At 32.2% G+C, this 25,104-nt stretch overlaps 1 protein-coding gene and 1 non-coding gene across 4 annotated transcripts in view; both read right to left on the minus strand.

The window, feature by feature from the left end:
* LOC119640734 (tyrosine-protein phosphatase 10D) overlaps positions 1-25,104 on the minus strand; it is a 131,219-nt gene that overhangs the window by 35,048 nt on the left and 71,067 nt on the right. The gene's annotated exons all lie outside the window — the stretch shown is intronic.
* LOC119644860 lies at positions 17,000-17,106 on the minus strand. Its single transcript, XR_005248586.1, has one exon. It is a non-coding gene; the product is annotated as a U6 spliceosomal RNA (small nuclear RNA).

Genomic DNA, 25,104 nt, shown 5'->3' on the forward strand with positions numbered 1-25,104 from the left:
TGATGATGAATATCAAAGGGCAATGTTATATATATATATATATATATATATATATATATTTATTTTTAGTAAAAGTTCAAGTTGTCAAGTTATCATTTTCTTGTTCCTTTTATTGCAGACAGTTTCCCTTTTAAAAAATGGATATTTACGCCAAGTCGTAACTGTTAAGTAATTGTCGTTAAAAAATGTGTACATTTGGTGGTTGCCTCTCTGGATGCTACGAACGACACGAAAAAATTAATATATATCGTCTTGCGGTGTCGGCAAAAGTATAGATTTTTTTTGCCTCTCTTCCTTAAAAACATTCGTGTTTTTGGCAAAATGTATACATTTACAACTACAAGGATATACTTTGAACATGCGTTCAAAAAGTTATGACTAAACTGTAAACCGCATATACATATACATATTTGTTGCATTTCAAAGTAACAATTTCGTTTTTAATAAAAAAAAAAAACAAAAAAAAAAAAATTATTAGCAAATGCATAACGGAATTCAACAAGATGCTTAACTAGTTTCATTACCATTTATTTAATATGAAATTGCAATTGTGTTATAAATGTTGTAACAATGTATAAAATAATGTAAAACACATTTGAATTGTTATTGAGGAAAAAAAACTAAATAATAATTGCTTTATATAATTATCGAACAAATTAAAAATAAAAAAATTAATATATTTTTACGAGAAAAAATAAATAAACGTTATTATTATGAATTGCGAAATCGCAACGCACCTATTGTTTCTTTATGTAACGTATTATTTTAGTCAAATCAATTACTCTCTTCATATCGTCTCTTTTTTTTTTTTTTTTTTTTTAAATAAAAATTATTTGCGGTCGAAGTAACGCTTATATATATTTTTTTTTATTTTTTTTTTTTATAGAGGATTTCAATATGTACAGATATAAAGAACTGAACAAACGCGCTCTTGAAAAACGTTATCAATACCGCAACTGGGTTAAAAAGAAAAACAAAAACAATATAAAGCATATTTCTTACCAGATAAACACAGCGAAATGAACTCATTAAATATAGCGTTCTTCTGTCCGCATGCAATACACTGGCATTTCAAATAACTTTGAAATGGAAATTACTGTTAACGCAAGTAATTATAAAAGGTATTTAAGGCATTTTATGTAATATTTCAAATATCATCGATCGTTAAATGTTTCAATTGATTTTTGTCCTGTGCATTGCATTAACTTCTATTACATATTAACTTATATAGAAGTTAAGCGATTAAGCGCATCAAATTCTGAATCGATTTAATCATGTCCGTCTGCCCGTCTATATAATATCCGTTATAAGTATTATTCTGATGACCAATACGAAACTATCGGCTTTTGCACGCAGGTTTGTAGTGAAAATGAGTCAAGTCGTTCGAGGAGTAGTACACCTACAACACCACGTAAACTTAGCACACCTCTGTACTCCAACAAGCAGTCAAATTGGCTTTTTGCTTACTTACTTATAAAGCACAACAGATAAACTATCAGAGTACATTCTATGGGTCATGCTGCAGTACTTGCATAAATATATATAAATGGAAAAAATCGGCCAAGCCTAGCCAATATTATAGTATATCAAGACTTCAATTTTTCCTCAAAACCATTATAACGCCCAGCAGCAAGTTTCAAGGAACCTATAAAGTATATACGTTCTGAAACAAGTGTCGAATACGTAATAAATTTAAACATGTCCGTCTGTCCTACTATGTAGCTACTGCGGTGAGTATTCTTCCATTCGTAAAAATGAACTAATCGCCTACAAGTTGGCTCAGAATTTCAAAATGGTCCGGAAAACCGCTGAAAGAACACACCTACAATGCAACAAGAAGTAAGAGTATTCTAGCTGTCCATTGCTTGTAAATTGCGCTAAACGTACGATAAAAATTATCACGTTTGTTTTATAAAGCTAGGATAGATCAGCCACCTCCACCTTAGTTTTATAAAGTACGAAAATTTAGTTTTCCGTATTGTTTAGTTTAGTCCGTCTTGTTTTATTGTGTTCAATCTTGTTGTTACGTCGACACCTTTTGGCCCAAGGACAAACGTCGTTGAAAATTGTTTTGATCGGAAAACTTTTTCAACCGCTCGCCACATAAGAGCTAACTTTTAGAAGTCGTTATCGATGAACTATATTAAGAAACGCGATGTACGGTATTTAATGGTGGCAATGCCCCTTTATACTATGTCTGTCCCCTCTTACTTGTTTGTAGTTAAAAATGATTTCATGTGAATGACAGTCTTTGGACAGCCTTTTGTAAAAAGGGCATAGGGCAATATACATACTTGCATTAGTATAAATCATGTGAACAGAAAAAACTAAGCGCTGTGCTATCATCAACCATTGTCATCGTCATCTGCCCTCATCAGAGCTTGCGAAGACTCATCTATTATAATACTAAGCTTGTATGTCCGTCTGCCTGCCGGATGTCTGCTAATGTATTATTGTATTTAATGTACGGGTTGTAATTTTTGAGATATTTCAATGAAATTTAGTGCACTGACGTGATTTGGCTCAAGAACGAATAGTATTGAGCGAGCTATACCTTATAATGTATTATCTTGAAAAGTCGTTATATCGATAACCGTATTAAACGAAGTAGTGTAGGGTCTTCAAACGTAGCCCTCGGCTGCCTATAATTTTTTTACTTGTTTTCTATTTAATTTAATTTTAAATACGAAACGTTTCTTTCGAGTAATTTTTGTTTTAACATTCAAAAAACTTTTTAAGTTGATTAGGAACTTTAGCGTAATATTTGTTTTTTTATTTTACAGAACGCGTAATTACAACAACAAATTTAATATGCAGGCATGCAAACCGAAATTATCCAATTTAAAGGAATTACCAAAAAAACTTTTAAAGCAAAGTTTCTCATGCATATCTATTAAAAGGGAGAAAAAAAAAAAAAAAAACATTTTATTTATATTTAAAAAAAAAAATGGTTTTAACTAAAATTGCCTTTGTTTACAATTCACTACAAAAATTAAGTAAACATTTGAAGACTGCACAATACATTTAAGTTTCCTATTGCTTCATTATATCACTTTATTTCATACATTCGGTGACGACTTTCATACGAAATGTTACCATTAGGACAAGATACTACTTAGCATAAAAAAAAATATTTTTTTATTTCAAAAACTTATTTTTTGTTTGTATTTGCTTGTGTCTTCGTTCCCTCCATTGATTTTAGGTACTTATGCTTACGCAGTTTCCAATTTAGGAAATGGAACACCAACACCTTCCTGCCTCCCCCGGAAACATTTATAATATTCATAAACTTGTGGTAATGATACAATATCATTACCAAAATTTTATTTTACTATCTTTATTGCTTCGCTGGACGATATTTAAGCAAATAGTCTAGAAGAGTTGCCAAATACATTAAAATATGTATTACTATAGGGATATAGACAAGTTTCCGTCGTTTTCCATCAAAAATTAGGAATTTATTGTGCAGTGTCCATCATTAAGCACTATTTTTTCGGATCTTTCTGGTTGCGTTCGGGTAGCACATCGATAGGCCTCTTCATCTTTTGAAGCCATTCACGAAACGAGTCAATTTTTGATATCTTCAAGCACTGTTTAGACAGACTACATGGCATCGATTGGAATAAATGATATTCAGATGGAGTAATGTTTGCTGATAACAGCCAGGAGGATAGGATATCCCACGTTACAATTACAATTATATTTCCTGAACGAGCTTCGCTATATGGGGACGAATTTCGTCATCCTGAGAATTCACGATATCATGACTTTTGGCTTATCATACTCATTTTTTGTCGCAATTGGATCAAATGTGTCTGATAGCATTCCTTAACGTTGGTTTCAGTTGGTCGCAACAAATCGCAATACACGGCGCACTGCCGACTCCTCAATCGCCATGGATAGTCAGTCGATGGTTCTCCTACTGTGCCACATGATTATGTGGGCTTCGAATATCATAACGCATTCCCTATTCATCATTCAAAAAGGTTTTCTCAAACTAAGCAGCAAAGCTAAACTTTCTCGCAAATGAAGCCTATCCAACACAAAACTTGATGGACACGAATCCACTAATATGTAAAGGTTATGTTGTTGAAACATTTTATACCTGACAATTAGAATAAAACCGTCTGATGGGGCCACTTTTTCTCAAAGAACGGACGTTTATTCGTACCCCTATTACAAAGATAGAATTAACTGAACTGAACTGAAATGACTTACATATACATGTACATCTCTTCCCCATTTTACACACCACTCGTTCTGCACGTTTTCGATCTAATACGATGCTTAAAAGCAAAATTTTCAAAAAAAAAAAAGAATGTACATATACATATACATATGTAAAAGCATAGAATTCGATACTCTATAATATTAGGTGGGCATGACTGATTTGAATCACCTATAGAATATAAGTCGAAATTATTATGTGTAACAAAAAAAAAAATATATATATAAAGGATTTTTTTTTGGTTTTAAAAACAAATGAGTTCTCCAGCTTATGCTTTATATGTCAGGGGTGTCCTTTCATATAGATTTAACTTGTTTTCAATACTTAACTTGCGTATAAGAAATTTTAATGTTTTTGCCGAATTTGAAACCGATATTTTGATTTCTGCGACCAGAAGAATGTTTTTTAACACAAACATTGCATGGACGGAAGAACGGACTGACATGCTTAAATCAATTCAGAATTTGATACTGTAGTCAAGAATACGACTGCATTATAGGGTGTGGTAAGCATCCTTCTTGATTTTGCAAACGTTCAGATGAAACGTTTGAAACCTTCACAAACTATATCAAAATAACAGATAGATAATATATATATATATATATATATATATACTCTATAGGGCTACTTTCTGCTTGTTGCGAACGTGTTGAAAAAATGGGTGTGTAGCCATCAAAAACGTTTCACAAAATACGAATGAGTTGATATTGCGAGAGTGTATAGCACCATCCTTGTGTAAATTTTGTGAATTTTTCTTATATAAAAGAAAAGTTTTTTTCTACGGAATAGATCGCCTTCCCCTTTAAAACTATTGGGCCATATAAAAAGTTTTATGATTTGTATGAATTTTCTCACTCTGTAATATATTTAATGAATTCAATAGTGTAGGCACGAAATAAATTCTTAAGTGAACTCACGGATCCAGTCTACTATTTATCCATTTAGCCAATGCATTGTTTTTACATGAATTTTTTGAACAACGTCTATCTATCGCGTAAAAAAAGAGAATTACATGTATACCACCTATCTACCTATTCTTGTTTAACGTGCGATTTTCAATTTTTTACCGATCCGCAAGGACAGATATCTTCTTAATGGTCATTTCATCATAAAAGATATCCCATGCAAAGATGGTTGCCAAAGGCATTCATAATTAGCATACAATATGTTTGATTATTATATTATATATAGTTAAGATGCTGGATACGCGAGATTCGCGACAAGGCAAATAGTACCGGTCTTACTTGTTTTTCTCTCTTTGTTGTTGTTTTTATTTTGGTTTCATTTCTCAATTTTATTTTTCTAATTTTTGCTATCGTCATTGTTGTTGTTGTTGTAATCTTTTGAAATGATTCGTGCGCATGTTAAATTGTAAACTTACAAATCTGGTTTTGTGGTCAGTAACAGTAAGATAGCAATAAAATAAATAAATGAAAGACAAAAAAAAAAAAAACAAAATGTTTCGAATAAAAAAGAAACGAAGATAATTACATACACTCTTAGTATAGGTCGAATTCTGGATAAGCATCAAATAGATTGTTATGTGTTTTCAATTAATTCGAAGTATAAATTAAGAAAAATATTGGTCTACGTAATATTTTCGGTTTCATTTCTGGTTTGGTGAGATATTTGCTTGGATCAACAGCGGCGATCATAAACTCTATTAAGGTACATGATACTCATTTCCGAAAAGTCATACCAATTTAATATAATACGATTTTGATAGTGGAAATATAATAGAAGATAGAGGCAGAGAGAGAAAGAGAGAGAGAGAGAAAGATAGAAAAGAAAGAAACGCTAAAATACCGGATTGCAACGTTGTGAAACATCATACATATATACGTAATTATCTTATGCTACGTGTTTTGTAACCTCTTTCCCGTTGAGTTTAAATTGGTGTTCACTGCATTCTTAAGAAAAGCTCTATTTTTTTTTTTATTTTTAATTTTTTTTGCTTTTCAACTTTTCGGAAGAGTACTTATCGAGACCTTGGCTTTGAGGTATGATAATTATATAAATAGATAATGCGAAAAAAAAAAAAAAACAAATAAAGTTTACATTTTCGGTTCTTATTCTATATGCGGTTTTAAATATTAGCAATAAACATCCATTTCAAGTTGTGAACAATTAGTTTCAGAGAGATTTTTATAGAGAATTATGTAAATATAAGAAAAAAGCAAATTATGGCTTTAAAAGTTTCTTTAGAACTTAGCTGAAAATATAATTTTGTCCCAGAATATGGTTTCCATTTCTTCTATAAATTGAAATAAATGAACTCTTTTTGTTGTTGTCGTTGCTCTAAATAACTAAATGAAAGTATTTCAGGCGTTTGTGCCCTCGATTCAATTTATTCAAAATTAGAACGAATTGCAAAGTTGAAATTCTAAAATCGAATCGAAATGTCTCTTATCTAACAACGCATTCTACTCCAAATGAAATGTACCGAGTGCAAGAAACACGTGCGCAGCCTTCATTTTCTATAGACATCTAAGAATTTTCGTATACAGGATTTAGTAATATAATGTAAAGGCATTGCCAGATGGATGTATCTGACACTAGTCTATCAAAGTCCGTAGAAGAACGCAACAACACTGTTGCATGACGCTCTGTAGGATGGTGTAACTAATGCCGATTTTGGGAGCTCGGCCGCATTTTTCTCTTATTTAGCAAAATATTTGTAAGCGCATCACAAACCATTTTACTCTAATTAATTAAAATTGTAAATTCATAACAAAGCTTTTAATGATAAATAAAATAAGTATAAAACATTATTGTGGGCCACGGCTACACGCTAAACTGCGTCGCCCGATACGGTTATTCCTATAACGACTACTTTAAAATAAGTCTTTATAAGGGAAGTGGTCGAAAAATCGAATCGATTTGAAATATTTTCAATAGATTTCGTTCTTACGTCAAAACATACCAACAGGTGTAAGAAGTTTCATCAAAGTATCTCCAAAAATTGCGATGTGTAGGTAGGAAGACTTGAACACACGACCGACAGACAAGTTTAATAAGGGATAAGTTTATCTCAAAGCCTTCTGGGTACAGTCTGGGTATAGTGTAAATCCGGACAAAATTAATATGCTCTTGCACTACAAGTAGTGTAGGATATAAAAATGTGATGTATATTAAAGTAAAGTGAATGCTTCTGCGGGAAGCATTATGTATAATTGGTGCAAATTGGGATTTTTTAGAAACATTGATTTTCACGAAATTGAGGAGTATTTGAGTGTAAATGTCAATTTTTTTTTATGGCAAGAAAAAACTGACTTGTTTGCGGTAGTGGTAATTTATGAGTGAAATGGGTTTATATACTGCGGGTATACCGGAAACTCCAGGAAACATGTATTAATGTTTCGTTGATTGAAAGGAGCAAATGGATTAAAAATCAAAGCATAGTTGTGATAAACTTTCCTATTTTTTTGTGGAGTGACGATAGTGCGCAATCATACGATCAGATGTATCTACAATCGCTATTTCGCAGCGCTGGGTGCCCAATGTGACCCAATGTGATATTGTATGCTAACAGTTAAAGATTTTTGATAAATCTTAAATTTCGAAACTAATCCATCTTGGGAAGCCCTACCAACCTTTGAAATCCTATTTCTTTGGCTTGAATTTGTTATACTGCTTACCAAGATGTTTGCTTTGAAAAGGTGTAACCAATTCATCAAATGTTCGAGATTTTGTCGGTGTCGCGGCACTTATAAAGATTTCTGACAGCGTCTCCAATAGTCATAGAATTTTTTGTAGTAAGTGAAATGTAAAAAATGAAAATTTCATGTTTCGAGTGGGAAACGTATTTCACGTTTTATGCGTCCCGTATATCGTCACATAATTATGTCCCAAAAATACAATTTAAAATTGTGCCACACCCACAATTGTATCTTTATGTTATTCTTGGCTGCTAAATTTTCTGAAAAATATACAGGGCATTGTCTCGTATCGTTTCGTTTATAGTTCGACCGATATAGCACTAAGCGTAACATGTAAGTAAGCATTTGTAACTGTGTGCTTTGAGATTGCTTTTATCGGTTTTATTACACAATTTATCAAAAAAAAAAAATGATTCTCAACCTGATGAAAAATATCTTTAATCTATTGTTTATAAAAAGTTTACAGCTTTCTCTCAATAAGTTTTCGGTTTAATTTTAAGATAATTTCTTACAGATAACTAAAGATTTGATTTCTAATGCCAACATTAAATTCAAAATCTCATATTTGATACAGAGATAAATCCTTGGTTTTTTTCTTTTTTTTTTTTTATTGTTACTATTGAAACAAACAAAACAAAAAAAAAAAAAAAAAAAAAAAAATAGAAGAACAAGAAGAAAAGAAGGGAGAATAGAATATCAAAAAATACCAATATTATCATGATCAGGTTTGCCAAGACATGGCAATCTTCTATGACAACATTTCTTTTATTTATTTATTTTTTATTGCTTCTTTTTTTTTTTTTGCAATAAGAAGTTTAGAGATTTATTTACAGGTAAAGTGCACATTTTCGTTTACCTTAAGCAAATAAGTAAAAAAAAAAAAATCAAAAAAATTTAAGAAATTGAAGTTGCATTTTTTTTTTTATTTTTAATGGTATTGCGATTTGTAACGTTGGAAATGCTAGAAAAAGTAAAAGGAAACTCTTACCGAATAGCGCATTATAGTACTTGAGGGAAAAATGAAAAAGGAAACAGAGAATTGTTACAAGTAACAAGAAGTCTGTTATAAGAAATAAAAGTGTATTACAGCTTCATGTGTTTATATATAATGTACACTCATAAACATGCAATTGTACTTGTTTAATACCTAAGAGCTGTAGGTTTATGGGCATTTTGTTATTAATAGCATATGCATTAGTATATATACATGTATTCATATAACTGCAAAAGGAAATGAAAGAAAAAGAATTGTCTTTAAAAAAGGTGTATATAGTCTTCTACATATATACAAATATATATATACAAATGTACGATGTACGATATTTCTTTATAAAAACAAATTATAAGTGGAAAACTGCGTTTAATAAAACTTTCAACTTTTCAATCTAATAGGCCCTTTATCATAAAACATATTTAGAGCTAACGGCAACCTGGAACGATGTCTGCCGGTATTCGATGCTCAAAAATCCTATTTCGCATATGTTTAATAGCACATTGTAGAGAAAGTTTTCACTTTGCCATTCATCCATTTCAGACGATTGCTTCGAAACGAATCCAACAGCGCCTATTGATAATTATGCACTGTTGTCCTAATCATTCAGCGATTTTTTTTCCTCTTGTACAAATCGTGTAGAACCCCCTATGGAATATATGTGGAAATTTCTAACATTGTATTCTCCTTTGTACAAAAGGGGAAAAAGAACCCACGTCTCTTTTGTTGCTTCTCAAAACAAGATATGCTCTCAGGTTTTCGCTGCGCGATGACATTTGATAAAATATTGCTTTCAAAGGCAAATTCGGTATCAATTTTCCTCTGTTTATTCTGATTTATAGGGCAAGCGAAAATCGGCCTAAGAGTAGTCATTCAAACAGCATATCCATCTGTCATTTTGATGCATTCTTTCATGATTTTCTCTTCTTTATACGTACCGTTCCAAATTCGGGGCAAAAATCGCTCAGTCAAAATGTTTAGTGCATCCAGTAGAAGGAGGCTTAAGAGATCTTATAATTGACTAGCATCCAATTCAAAATTAGTGTAATAGGCTAACTTAATTGTCTGTGTGTCTGCCTGGAAGCTCTTGCTCGTAGCCTGATAAAGGAAAAGGGCCAAATCGTTCAAGGAATATGCGTACAATATACCGTAAACTAAGAACATGTCTTGTTTTGAAGAACAAAATAAGAGGCGTGACCCTTTATACAAAGAAGAATACAATGTTAGAAAAGATCCACATTCCTACCTATTCCATAGGGCGTTCTATACGCTTTGTAAAAGAAGAGAAAAAACAGATCACCCTCCTCCCATTCATATTTTATTTTTTTTTTTTTTTTTTTTTTTTTTTTTTTTTTTTTTTAAGGATAAAGTTGTTGGGCATAGGAAAGATTCGGTGACAGCCGTGCATAGTTTTCTTAGTTATTTTTTATATTTATTTTTTGCATTATTTTGCATATATGGGCGATAATTGAGCGAATGTAACTTAAGCCATTGCCTGATAATAATTTATGTTTTTGTTGCTGTTTCGTCGTTGACAGCCGTCCAGTCCAAAGAGATAATATTACTGAGTTCATGATGCTGTCTGCATACTGGTTGACAAATGTGTATTTGTGCGTCTATCAGCTTATGTTGGTTTTTCTATTATTATTATTATTATTATTACTACTACTACTACTATTATTATTATTTTTCTTCGAAGCAAGTCGTACAACGGAAACGCTTCGCCATGTGTAAATATGTAAAAGCAGACATTGTCTGGCAAGTTTTTCAATTTCAGAAATATAGAGATAATTTTTTATATAAAATATTATGTAAAATATTATATTATTGTAAATATTAAAACATCATTTCGTGTGAGTAATCACTAGATAGATAATTCATTATTCATACGCCTTCGAAATACCAAATATCAGCTGGGTAAGCTTTTGATAGCACTTTTTACTTCCATCACAATTATGATAAATCCACGAATAATTGAAAGGGACTAAGAAAAAAAAATCGCATGTAGATTAAATGAAAATTTAATTAGGCATACATAGGGAAATTTATTAAAGATAGACGTCATATGAGAATCAGATTTATTATTATTTCTTGCAGAGAAAAAAAATAAGCTCAACTATGCTATGATACATCGAACTGACATTATTTTTCGATAGATTATTTAAAAGTGTTTGTTCCATTTGCAATACTGATCATCCGATCATTCAGAAAAGTACATTTCACTTTCATTGAGTTTCGTAATACTCATTATGCAATTATTTCGCATTCCTTATAGTCAGTCGTCCAAGGAGAACAGGAGGTATTCACTTTAGGTTCCAGATACTTAAGAGGTAGATAGAATCAACAAAGGAACTATCAATCGAGAAATGAATGGATAGCATTCTCATTGATAATAACTCTGAACTTACTACGATTCAATAGAACAGTTTTTGTCAGTCATGCCGATGCTTACAAATAAACGTCTACACAACAAACCATCAAATTTATTCTACAAAAGACATTCCCGAAAAGCATTCGTTTTAATATTCAGTACAACGTTGAACTAAGTGGAAATAAAGCTGAAGCTAAAGATAAAAGCTGATTGCTATATATGGCAATAAATGTTCCCATAGCAACATTGTATTCAAAAGAAGTGGTAAAGAAACTGTCACTTGATTTCGTTTCGTTTCAGTGGCGATATGCCAATGAAATGCATCGCTTTATTAAATTTGTCACTGTTTATTCATGTGCCATCGAAATATTCAGCTTCCCTTTGTATCTAATCGCTTTCTGAATCGATCTAAGCCTTGTCTGTTTGTGCTTGTTTTTGTTTCCCTGTTGTTTTCTACCTACAGGTTCGCAATTTACGAGATATTTTGATGAAATGGCCTAAGGACGGGCGCTGTTGAAAATTGATCGGATCAGCCAACTTTTTCGATCGCTTCATATATATATTAGGTTATTTTGAAAGGTCGTTACATGAATAACTGCATTAAGCAATGTGTAGCAGAGTATTTAAGAGCGGGCTGCGGCACACTGTAGCGTTTTAGTTTGTTTTCACTTATAGTAGTTTTGGGGAATTCGTTGAGTCGATTTTCTAAATTTGAGAAATGAAATAAATTAATATTTCAGCGTACGGGCCTATCATTACGAATAAATTGACTTCGCGATTTTGCGCTGATCCAGAACATAATGCATTTTTTTCATTTTTTTTTTTTTTTAGTGAAAATACATTTTTCTGTTAAGTGAAAATACATTTTCTTTTGTAGGAATTGCAAAAACTGGCGATATCTCAACCATGTGTCTTGATGATTTTTATATTGAAAAAAGTTTTCCAAAACTGTGTGATACGCACTGTGTTTACAATACATTCGGAAGTTTCAACGGGGGTCTCTAAAATGTACTTCAGTACTTCAAAGAAATGTGTTAAAATTCAGTACTTGTTTGTCGCCTAACGTTGATGTGAACAAACGTATCGAGCGCACCAATATTTAGAGACTTTTTTAGATTTCGAGCCATTTTGAAGCTGTTTTGCTGTCGACACTTCCAAGTAAAGACTTATAACAACATATTTTATAGATCGTTATTTGTAGAAGGAGTGAACCAGAAACAACTATTGAAGCAAAAGGTATTTATCCATGCCGCAGTTTAAACTAAATTATCACCGACAGCAAACTGTTAGTGTATTTAAGAAGATGAACTACGGGAATTGTGAGAAACAAGCAAACAAACATGTACTGGGTATATAAAATGAAAACAAAAACAAAAAAACTTTTAAAGTCAGGTGCGAAAATGTGGACAACGTTTAATTTGAATTTTTTAATGTAAAGCACGCGAAGGATCATAACAAATTTTATTTATGTCTATATAATGTAAGTCAGTTTTATTCACCTGAGTTTTATATCATATAATAACGGCTTAATATCCTCAATCAATCAATCATTGTCAGGGAATTTTCAATATTTTTTATTTCAAGCAAGTGAAATTCGTAGTAAGAGATGGTCAAACATTAAATGCGCTGCACCAACTTGCGGTTATAAATATAATAACTTTTGAAAATAAGACCTCTTACGCAATACCGTACGGAACAATGGTCCGATCCGAACCATATTCAATAGCGTTTGCTCTTGGATCAAAAAACACGCCAGTACAGTGTACAACAATTCATCAAAATATTACAAAAAATGGTACTGGTAGGCTGAACACAGAAAAAAAAAAGGATGGATAGACGGACAAACAAGATGATCTATATCAAGTTCTTTAGGGTGTCGTATACATCCGCATAAACTTAATATACCCTTGCACCACAAGTAGTGTAGGGTATAAACAGCATAGAGAAAAGCATTGTCAATCTACAAACGCCATTTATAGTTTTATATGAGATACTTTTACATATTTAATGTCACGCACTCCAAACATTTTACTGAGACAGAGCTTAATGAATATTTGTATTTGAAAAAGCGTTTAAAAATTATTCGAAATACACTTCGGTATATTTTTCACAGAAATACGTTTTTGTCGGTCCGAAACTATAGTCTTTGAAACAATAAGTCAACGCGGAGTGTGTGTGTGTGCACTGTGGAAAGTGCCGTAATAGTAAAGCAAATGGAACGTGCAATGATGTAAAATATGATACTTAAGAAAAGACATACATACATATATTTATGTAAAATGGGTTATCACTTAGAAAAACTTTGCGAATCGATCAATAATGTCCAATGAGCCCATGTTAAAACATCTTCATGTACTTAATGAATACGAGAGGCCGGTACATTTCTGTGTACGTGTGCGTGTATGTGTGTGTGTGTATAGTGAGGGAGGCTAAAACCAATTTTAAACGCATTTGTTAGAAGCAAATTTCTTCCTCCTATTGATTTGCTTGTTTGCTTGTTTGAATATTCTTTAAATTAATTCTAAACCATTAATCATTTCCAATACTTATTTTCTATTCACTTGTACTTTGAGGATTAGATAAGCAACTATGCATTTTCTGCCATTTTAATTTAGCCATCTATAGCTATATATATATATATATATATATATACATTAGTATAGTTTCCATTAAATAGCACCAGCTCGAAATCGACATCCTTTGGCTACTACTTGCAGCATTTTTAAGTCGTTAATCCTCTTAGTTGGAAGTCATTTAAAGTCTTACAGAGAGCTCAGACAAAAAATGAATTCAAGTGGAATTAATTAAAAGAAAAAAAAAAAAAAAATTTTTACTTTTTTTTGTCTAAAAAGGTGAACTGCATGCAGTCTGTTTGTCGGTCTGCTGTAAATTGATTGCATTAACGGCCAAAGTTACTTAGTTTGCTTAAAGCCTAACAATTATCCCCAGCTCACATGTGCCAACTAATTAAATTCACTTTAGCAGCAAATGTAAATAAAAACGTAGTGCAGGTATTTAAGGTTATTACACTTGTCATCACCGTTTAAGGTACACCAAAATTATTATTCGCTTATGTGTAAGACGTCAAATATTGCATAAATTTAAATTCACACTCATATAATGATTCTCTCCTTCACTATAAAAACTATAACAAATTAACATTTGATTGACGTATGCATTTGGTCGAAAAATAATAAGAGATGAGCTGACTTTGAAAAGTCAGCGGAAGCTTCAAGTCTTTCATTCAATTCCTGAATTTTTAATTCAAAAAAAAAATTTGAAATTTTCTATAATTAAAACAAGAGAAAAAACACTATAGCGGGACATGGCCCACTATTAAATACTCGAAACCACTTCGCTTAATAGATTTATTTATATAATGACTTTTCAAATTATGGCTTTATATAGAAAGTGTTCGAAAAACTGCTCCAGTCCGCAACAATCCGTCAATAGCGTTCGTCGTTAAGCCTAAATTAGTTGATGTATCAAGTGTTAAAATTGAAATCTATAGGCCATGAACACATGAACCCAAAACGGACAGACAGACAGGCATACAAGCTTTCACAAAATGACTCTGAATCGATCGGTACAATGAAAGATGGATCTATCTCAAGATCCTTTTGCGTTTCGCATACATCCATACAAACTTAATATACCCTTGGTATAGGTTATAAAAAGGTGATCTTTCTCTTTGCAACATTTGAAGTTAAAACTTTGGATTAATATCAAATAAACATATTCAACTGCAAATTTCATTAACTTTTATAGATAATTATGCGAAGAAGCACAAATATACAAACAGTCCGATTTACAAAGGGAGACTTCATGTAAGTGAAAGTAGATTTTCATATAAGAAAATTTGATACTAATTACTTTGACGCTCTTAATAGTTTGAAACAAATAATTTTATAGTCGAATTTAATAAAATAACTAACACTGTTTTCTGTTCCTCCCTCATCTCACCTTTTTTTTTTAAATCGTAGTAGAAGCACTAATTTTCTCTAAGTTATTTGATAGCGATTTAAAGAACTTAGTTATCAATAGCTTTGTAAGCTATTATGGTAACGTAAACTCTAAATATATATGAAAAGATATGTTTGCTTGCCTTTGAAACGGTGTAAATAACAACAACATAGAACTATCTATTCTCTATATCATTTTAACAACCTTATGAAAGTATAAGTTAATGAAACTGCATGCGCCTCATGGAAAGAAGAGATAGAATCATCATAAGTAAAAAATATTTTTAAAAATGCGACTAACTTTAGCATATGTTGAAAATGTGAACGCAATGAAATCGATTCAAATTCTTATATTTCAAAGAGTAACATATCTAACGCAATACCCTTTCCCCGAGCAACTATGATTCGATCGATGCAAATTCAAGTTAAATCTCATACTTGCATTTTATAATGAAATAAGCACTTGGCACAAATACAACTATTTCAAAATAATTTCAATTTATTCGTCTGAGGCGTGTGCGCTTTAAGTTTACATTAAAATCTCAACGAAGAGTTTATTTAAAAAGAAAACAAAAATATCTATATATATATATATATATATATATATATATATACATATATATGTTTTTATAAATTTTTTTATTTTCAGCAGCTTGTTAAAATCTCTTTCGGTTAAATGAAAGCGAAAATAAATAATTTGAAATTTAGGTCATTTCGCCTATTTCAGTGGTTATGTTACGCTATACCTCCTAACGGTTTTTTTTTTTTTTTTTTTTACGTAAAGATAGGATTTAGAGGATTGTATCTACCTGGTAAGTAGGTATCAAGGTAAGGATTTATGAAATATAAAGATTTTTAGTGTTTCCTTGTAGCATAAGTGGTTGTTGTCACTTTTCCTAAATATATATATAAAATACGTATGTGTAAAAAATAAATGTAGAGACAGGTATGCATGCGCGTGTACATGCATGCAAACACACGCGCACACACACACACACACACATATGTATATAGCCATGACTATATATATATATATATATGCATATATATGCCGAGCTTTATTTCATTTGTTATCGGGTAAAAAGAGCGCTTTATGTGATGTGTTGTGATTTTTTAGTCTTTAGTCATAAGCAAACGAACGTTGTAATTTTACTTGCGCTTTTTCTCTTCACTGTTTTAGGTCTGCTTTTATCTAAATGCACTAGTTCTTCTTACTTGCTTGCGCTGGTTAATATTTGTGTTCACTGAGTTTCACATAAAAACTTTTGCATTTATGTACAGGCGGGGGCTATAGCCGTTTTACATAAATATATATATATATAATTATTATTATTATTACTATTATTATAATTTTTTACACTAACGACACAAATTCTTGGATTAAAAGAAAAAAAAAAAAAAAAAAAAACAGAGCACTAGTAACACAAAATATCGGCCCTATTTTAGACTTGAGTTTTAGCAGTTTTAATAAAGTAACTTGATGTGATTTCCGGATGTGCAAAGGATTATTTAATCCGAATGCTATCCTTCTAATTAATGAAAAGTTTAACCAGTCGCGAAGAAGATGCTTTATTATAAGAATTTGTCCATAATTGAAGATTGGAGAAATAATGATGATGAATATAGGAACTAGATAAACGATAACCGAAGAGCAGTGCTGATAATGAGATTCGCTTCCACAATTTTCTCTTTAACTTTCCTTCCAATCCTTTTCCTTTAAAGGTTCAACCTTCTCACGCTATTGTCCGTAATTAGATGTAAGATGCTTGCTTATCAGCCAACACACCGAGAAATATGAAATGCTTCATCAGTTTATGTGTCATCCTTGGCCAGGGCCTATACTAGTCTACCCTGTTGCATTCCAATCTTGATATATGCTCTGTCGCAGTAAGAATTTATTTATAATAAAATGTATAATAAGTTTTCCTTTTTAGTTCGTTTTAAGGCACATTCTTAAAAAATAAATAAATAACAAGTACTCTACATCACTTTGCTTAATGCAGTTATTCATATAATGACTTGTCAAAATACAGCCTTATGTGGGAAGTTGCCGAAAAAGTGATCTGATTCGAATCATTTTTTATAATGTTCGTCCTTAGGCTAAAACACGTCCGTGTATCAAATTTCATCGAAATATCTTCAAAATTATATCTTGTACGTAGAAGCTTCCAAGAGCACATGGAAAAAAATCAAACGGACGGAGGAATAAACTTAGATCGACTCACAAAGCAATTTTGCATCGGTTGGTATAACAAACGATGGATCTATCTCAAGTCCTTCTGATTGTTGTAAACAATCGCAAAAACGAAATTTTGTCCTTGTACCACAAGTGATTACCCCACTCTTTTAGTCCTAGAATTTATATCTGTGGTCTAAATAAATTATACTAATAGCAAGAAACTAATTCTTTAAGACTTAATGGTAACTCGCAAAGGAGGAGAAGCGTTTGTTTTTTTTTTTCAAACAGAAGGGAATCTTTGGCTTTTGTGGTTCGATTTTCTGCATTCGAGTTATTAAAGTTGGTGTCTGCAGCTAAACAAGAGCATAGTGAACTTGTTGAAAATTCATGGCGAGTTATATATGTATTTTTTACATTACATGTGTTATATGGATATGTTTTACATATATAACATACGTACATTAATCGAATGTAGTTGTAACAAACAAAATAAAAAAATTAAATATTTTTTTGCAATTGAACTGCGCAACATACTAATTGAGTAAAATAATAGGTATAATGAAAGAAAGCTTTATTTGACTGAAACTTATAACCATCTTGGTTGGATGTTTAACAATATTCGTAGGTACCAAATAACTCAAGCGAATGTGTAAAGTGTTACGGGTATTTTGCATTTTCGGCAAACAATTAAAACATCTAGGATTACTCTTTATATATACGCATGCATATATTCATCTATATATTTTATATAGCCTCTAATATCTGGTATTCTCACAACAACTTGCAGAGAGGGAAGGAGCGTAAGAAGAGTTTGGCGGAAAAGAATGTTCGAATTGGTTGGAGTTGTTTAAAATAAACGACATAAAAGACACTCAATTATTTATGTATTTATCTGACACGTTCGTTCAAATCTTGAAGTGCTAAACGCGTTGCATAAATATTTGCGATCAATGTCCGATGAAGTTTGAATATCAAATTATAGTTATTCGGTGACTGGAACTCTTTCCAGGGAACGTATCGGATTTATATTCAAACTTGTTCTTTGAATTGATTAACACGTTAGTTAAGTTTTAACTTTCCATTCTGCAATCGTGAAATGTCCAGCAATAGATAATGGATTGAGTGATTGATCTTTTCTTATATATGTGTATAACATCTTCAACTTGTGGTGTTTGGCGTTGGATCAAAAAAAAAAAAAAAAAAAAAAAAAAAAAAAAAAAAAAAAAGGAAAACGCTAATGAAATATCGGATAAGTAAGTGAATGTCAGTCAGTTATTTAGAATCGCACCAGATGGCCATAATAACCAAGTATTTATCGAATCTTTAAAGCGTGTCTCTTGCTTCACAAAACATATGAAGATATTATCGAACCCGCTGCGGTTGTGGGTTTAAAAAGTTGAAAAAAGAAAGAAAAACTCATTATTGTTGAACTGGTAAAACTACATATGTAGAGCAGCACATGTGTTAGTGTTATTATCGCTCATACGTCGTGCTGTTACAAACAGGCGACATTTTCTTTGCGAAGCGGCTAATGGTGAAAAGAAACAAGGAAAAAAAGGAGAACGGGAAAGAGAGTAAGAAAAATAATATTGAAACATAAGAGCTCATGCGAAAACGTTAGCATGTACATAATGCTTTTGTTATAAAATTTTAATGTGCAGTCTTTGCTAACTTAGGCATACACAGTACTCTATACTTTATTACTTCAATTAGTGTATGAAAGTGAAAGATCTTTAATAATAATTTTTAAATAATTTCTTGTATAACTGAGTACATTTTTACATCATTAATGGATTTAGAGAGAAGGGGACTACGCTTTTTCGTCGCATAGTACTTGCTTCTTCCTTGAAATTCTCTGTTAAAGGACCTTACAATCAAGAGGCATTTTGGCGTTAAATTTCTTATTCTTATTATTATTATTTATTTATTTTTTTTGACTTTACTTAAATATTTTTTACAAAACTGTTTCTTGCTTAATCGAGCGACATTTTTGTTCTTAAAGAGCATTTTCTTTTCTTTCTTTTTTTTGTTTGGTATTGGCTCGCTGTTAATCACGCGTAATGTATACAATTTTCTTTTTACACGATTTCATTTTGATTTGGCACGGCTACAAATGTTATGTTTTCTGCATATGGCCACAAGGTGCTAGGAATGGTTTTGCATTGCAGTTTTTTTTTTCTTCTGTAAGATTTTCAAGAATATAAGAATTGATTGTGCAAATCTTGTTTGGTTGTTTAGTAGTTAAAAGGAAAGTACTGTATAAGCAATTGAGTTTGCAGTTCTGTTAAGCAGCAACATTTTATAAAACAAGTATTAAAGAGTTGAGTTGGATGGTAAAACATTGTTCTCTTCAGGGGATGTTAGTCTTTGGTTAAATGTTTTTCTTGCATTAAATTTTCATTTATGTACTTAAGCACAGCAGAAATATGCTCCCCTCATGCGTATTAGTTTCGTTATATCTATTGTTACGTCACATCTATATATTTACTTTTCACAGGTAAGTTTTCCTTAATAATCAAATAATAATAATAATAACAATAAGAAGAAGAAATTTGAGACTTTACTTATAGTTTGGAAATTAAAAAATATATTTATTTAAAAAATTCTTGGTTGCAAAATTTTGAGTTCATTTCAATTCATTTAATTATATTGTTTTTTCTTTGCCTGAATGTCTTCGTCCATTGTCAGGATACTTGAGTTCGTGAAAATTTGCAAGAGAAAGCTGAAACTTGGATCGTACATTCTCTGATGATGGTCACCGAACTGGATGCGCTTTCACCTATAATTGCACTCGCAGTAGGCAGGAAAGCACTACAATTCCCAACTCAAATCAAACAGACACATTTACGAAATATATATAAAAATATTATAAAAATGCGATAATGCAATGTGTTGGAGATTACATAACAGACTTACAAGATAGCGCTCTAATGCAATAATAACTACTACTACTACTAAGCTACCGTTTTCCTACAATAACAATTTCTTCGCTTACTTAAACACTCGTTTTCTATTATTCAAGAAAACATTTCATAAGATTTTCTCACAAATTAATTTCTGCACTAAACTAAAAAGTAGATTATAAGTTTGCACATCATCTTTTTGTTTTTTGTTTTTTTTTTTTTTGTAAAATAACTGTTTATGCTTTTATGTATCTAGAAAAAAGTGAAGCTGTAAAGAGACTATGCAAGAAGATCTATTGGTCATATATCGCCTACACAAATATCAAAAATGTCCGATGCCGGTACATAGAAACTGTACTGGCTTCTACTATTATATCATCAGGACATCTTGCTTTCGCTAAATACATAAGAGTTCAGTTAGTGTTCTGACAATTGCTTTATATGTATGTAAAGGGACAGCAGATGCTGTAATAAGCTCGGATAATGGCCAGTATTTTCTTGTCAAAACTCTCTTCGACTTCTTTGTAATCAATGGTTCGTTTTCAGCCCATGTTTTGACTGCTATTTCATTTCAGGTGTAAAGTAATAGACGTACATGTCATTCACAGTTATTAGTCGGCATAAAAGCCCGAATTTTTTGCTGAACTTTCGACAGATCTAACCTCACGGTGCTATTTTAATTTGATTGTGGATGTAAAACATCCTTCTTCTAGTAAATGGCTTTCTCATATCCGAATTTTGAGTCAATACGCGATGGACAACACGTTTTGAGAAATCAACCAATCATTTGGCAACGATCCAATCATTGAACCATTTTCGCACTTCTTCAACATTTTAAAACCGTGTGCCAGTCAAGCCATGCTGCACCAATACAAGGAACAAGAGGTAATCATGAGGCGCTATGCCTGGTGAGTATGCTGGATGGGACGGAGATTACCATTCGAGCTGCAACTTGATAACTGTGGCAACAGGTGGACGAGCGTGGTCTTGCAAGAGTATGACTTTGCGTCTTTTAACCGCAATTACTTATCTTTTTTCTTACCCTCATTCAATTCGTTCAATTGTCGTTGGTAGACATCTCCAGAAATAATGTCATTCGGTTTTAGCAGCTCGTGATACGCTATACCTTGTCTACTATACCAATCACAATTCGCCACAGAAAACTCTTCTTTTTTTTTGCCTGGCAAGCCATGCAACTGCGATGGTGAAACGGCTCGAAATGCCATATTCTTTAGGAATTTGAGCTGGATTCTCGTCCAATAATTTATGCAATTCGTTGTCTTGGAACTTTTTTGGTCCTCCGGGTCGCTCTTTGTCTTTTAAACCGTTGAAACCAAAACCGACAATGGAGATATGAAGGAACAGCTTCTAGAAGTGTTTGATGGGCTAGGGCAGCAGATTTCTTCAATTCAAACAATAAAAGTAATGCATGTCGAAAATTGTCATCGTCCGTATACAGTGAATAAGTCGAGAAAGGTCAAAACCATTGATTTTAATCCTTGTGTATATTGATAATTTGTATTATATTATCATTTTTCTCAATAGATGCCGCTGATCAAACTACATGCAAGCACATATTGTTAATGCGCACACACGGCCGCGCACGAGTATATACACTTATATGACAACTTAGGCAATCCGTGTATCGGTGCATTTTTCGGAAATCGCGAAATATTTGAAATTTATATGAAAAGCTGCATCTTGGCGCATGAAATATGTTGCGAACAATTAACGTGATGGGATCGTTATGAACTTAGCAAAGCATATCGCCGCTAAATGCTACAAAAAACGAATAGGGGATGCTTCAGCTTTTGCCTGAAGGCGCTTACAAGTTTCTTACTTGTTTTTATTTCAATTATTGAAAACCTTTTTGCAGTGCATCAATTAAGTTTTATTTTGTGAATAGGAGCAAAGTGTACATCTATTAAGAACCTGTAAACTAAGACTCTTTTCATTTTACTTCATAGAATTTATTCTTTTTCCTTTTTTAGTTTACTTGTGCTCAATTCTTCTTAACTAGAGAATTGGAGATATGTTTGTACATGTAAGTGACAAACTGTATTTTTTTTTTTTTTTTTGGCCTGACTCTCTTAAAATTAAACCTTTTCAGTGCAGGTTTTATGAATGAGAATATTGTTTGCTATTAAAACAGTATTTGTTATTAATATAGAATGAAAGAACATGCAAGCAATCTTTGTCTCTCTGTCTGTCTCCATAAAAAGTAAGCAAGATTGTCTTTCCTAGTTTTGTATGCACAAAACGAATATTAAAAATACTTTAAATTATGGCAATTGTCTCTATTAAGGATATCATTACATACACAATATATATATATATATATATATTTTGATCTTACGTTTGTTAGGACTTAAGGCCGATTAGGATTTGTCTATCAGCTAAGAAGGCAAGTGTATACTAATTTATCTTAAATAACTGCAGGCGAAAAATCACGCCAAAGCGAAAATTGTAGAAATAATTCTCACTCGACTTCAGTCATAGGCCATTTCTTGTCGTTGTCCTCAGATGAAACATTAATAATGCAATTCACAGCTAATACAAGAGTTTTGAAAATGAGCCGGAGTCGATCAAAGTCGTACACATATTCTCCATTCCCCATACAAGAGTGACAATACGAACAATGAGTTCCAGATATAAGGCTTGGCGTACAAAGCTCTTCCAATTTTAGATTTTCTCTCTCTACTTTCTCTCTCTGCGCATTTTGTACGTTTTAATTTCGCCTTCTTCGCGACTGCAATGTATGTTTAAGCAACGGTAGCAAGCTTCGACATCTAGGGCATAGCAATTCGTTGAAATGTAGTCAATGTTGTCATTGCGAATCGCGAATGTGATAGGATAAATCACTTAAAGGATGTACTCCAGGACGCGTAACATGGTGACGATCAGAAAGAAGCGTGGGAAGAGACGATGATGGAGAGTGGCCGCAGTCTAATGGATGTGAACATTGGGCACAGCAAGCCTTGCACCTATATCACCTAAGGACTCGCTACGGCCACAACCACATATAGTCTACCGTATTATGATATAAATCTATGAACATAGATCTCGTAGTCGCGATCCCTACCTACTTGGCTAGTCATCGATATCCAGCTTTTAGATGAAGTGGAAATTAACCCTTCAAATTTTTGGCTAAACCTTTTCGAATATTAAAAAAGCTTTATAAGGGAATGGTCGACATTTGGCTACCCGACGGTGTTGAGGCTTTCTAAAGCGTATGATCTTAAGTGAGTGACATGCATATTGAAACTTGATGGTGTCGAACTTGGTGTTTTTTTGGTAATAAAAATTTCATTTCAAAGTTGTAATGTTGAAGGGTGTGGTTGATACGACTATTTAAGAAGGAAAACAACTCGTCTAAGATGGCTTATACATTGCGATTCAAGTGAGTGAACAATGAAAGCGAAAATACATACCAATAAACAAGTACTTACTATATGCGAGAATCCCGCCGATATTATAAATTTACAGTAGGAAAATTCACTTTTTAAATGATGCGTGGTATTTGTTGAGATGAATTCAATGGTATTTACTAAGGCCTTTCAGGCTCTACTGTTAGACGTAATTTTTGCGAACAAAAAGATTTGCACTCGAGCTTGAAGCGTTGTGCGGAAGTATACGATAAAATTAGTTTACAGCGTGACCACTCTACTACTCTACATAGAATGTTCCCAAGTCGGTCAAGGAAATATATCAATCATTTGATAGGGCGATCCGATCATAATACTCTCGCGATATTTCTCAATTTTAGCAACTATCTATTTTCAGCGTTATAAAGCAACCTGATCAACCGGTGCTTCTGTTTCTTCGAAGGCATGTACAAGGGGTTCGAAATTTCGCAATTACGTTGTATAATATTAGCTGCTCACAAACGGCACAAAGTTATGGTTGCCGACAGATAATGTTTCAAACAACATATTAAGTGTTTGTATGAACTAAATAATCTTTTTGAAAAAGACGAAGGGGAAAAACGGTAATAATAATTCAAGTGTCCAATACATTTTTGCCCATTTTCAGTTAAAATATAAGAGATGGTTACTATAGCTATATAGCAGCACTTTTCATTTTTTTTCTTTTTTTTTTTTTATTGTTTGTGTCCTTTGCCTATTTAAACTTTGTATAACGTATTATGATATTGTTGGCAATTATTTTACTCGGTTTGGATTATTCTTAGTTGCAAAACGGAAACGTACAACGATTCCGGAAATATACAAATGTTCATTTATATAGTAAAAGAAAAAAAAAAAAACAAGTCACAAACAAATCTTTTCAATTTCTTTCTTTTCTTTTGGTTACGTTATTGTTATATAACAAAGATTTATATGCATAATTAAGTTTTCTCTTCTTTTTTGTAAAATCGCTCGATGAATAAAGAGAGGACATTGAATCTTAAATTATAAGTACACAGAAGAAGAGATAGCATTTTAGTTGCCAAATGTATCGGAATAGCGTACAATTTTGTAATCTTCTTAGGATTTTCTCCGTTTCGGAGTAAGAAAAAACAAGTGATCGGTTTTATATACTGTAAGTGATCTTTCTTCTTTTTTTTTTGCGGCCTACTTACCAAATGTGTACATTAAAAACTGGACATTTTTTATAGAGAATATATGTTTGCTGTATGAAAATGATAAAAACTATTTTATTCGAGGCATTGTCGACCGCTAACCATACATTTTTCCCATTTGTCCGACAATTTGCGAAGCAAAACAATTATCGAGCCATTTTCGTACGAAGTGAAGCTGTACTCAGTAAGTGCATCTTCCATCGATCCAAACAAATGATGATCGGAAGGACTC

This window comes from Glossina fuscipes, unplaced genomic scaffold, assembly GCF_014805625.2.
Source record: "Glossina fuscipes isolate IAEA_lab_2018 unplaced genomic scaffold, Yale_Gfus_2 0, whole genome shotgun sequence".
Lineage (NCBI taxonomy): Eukaryota > Metazoa > Arthropoda > Insecta > Diptera > Glossinidae > Glossina > Glossina fuscipes.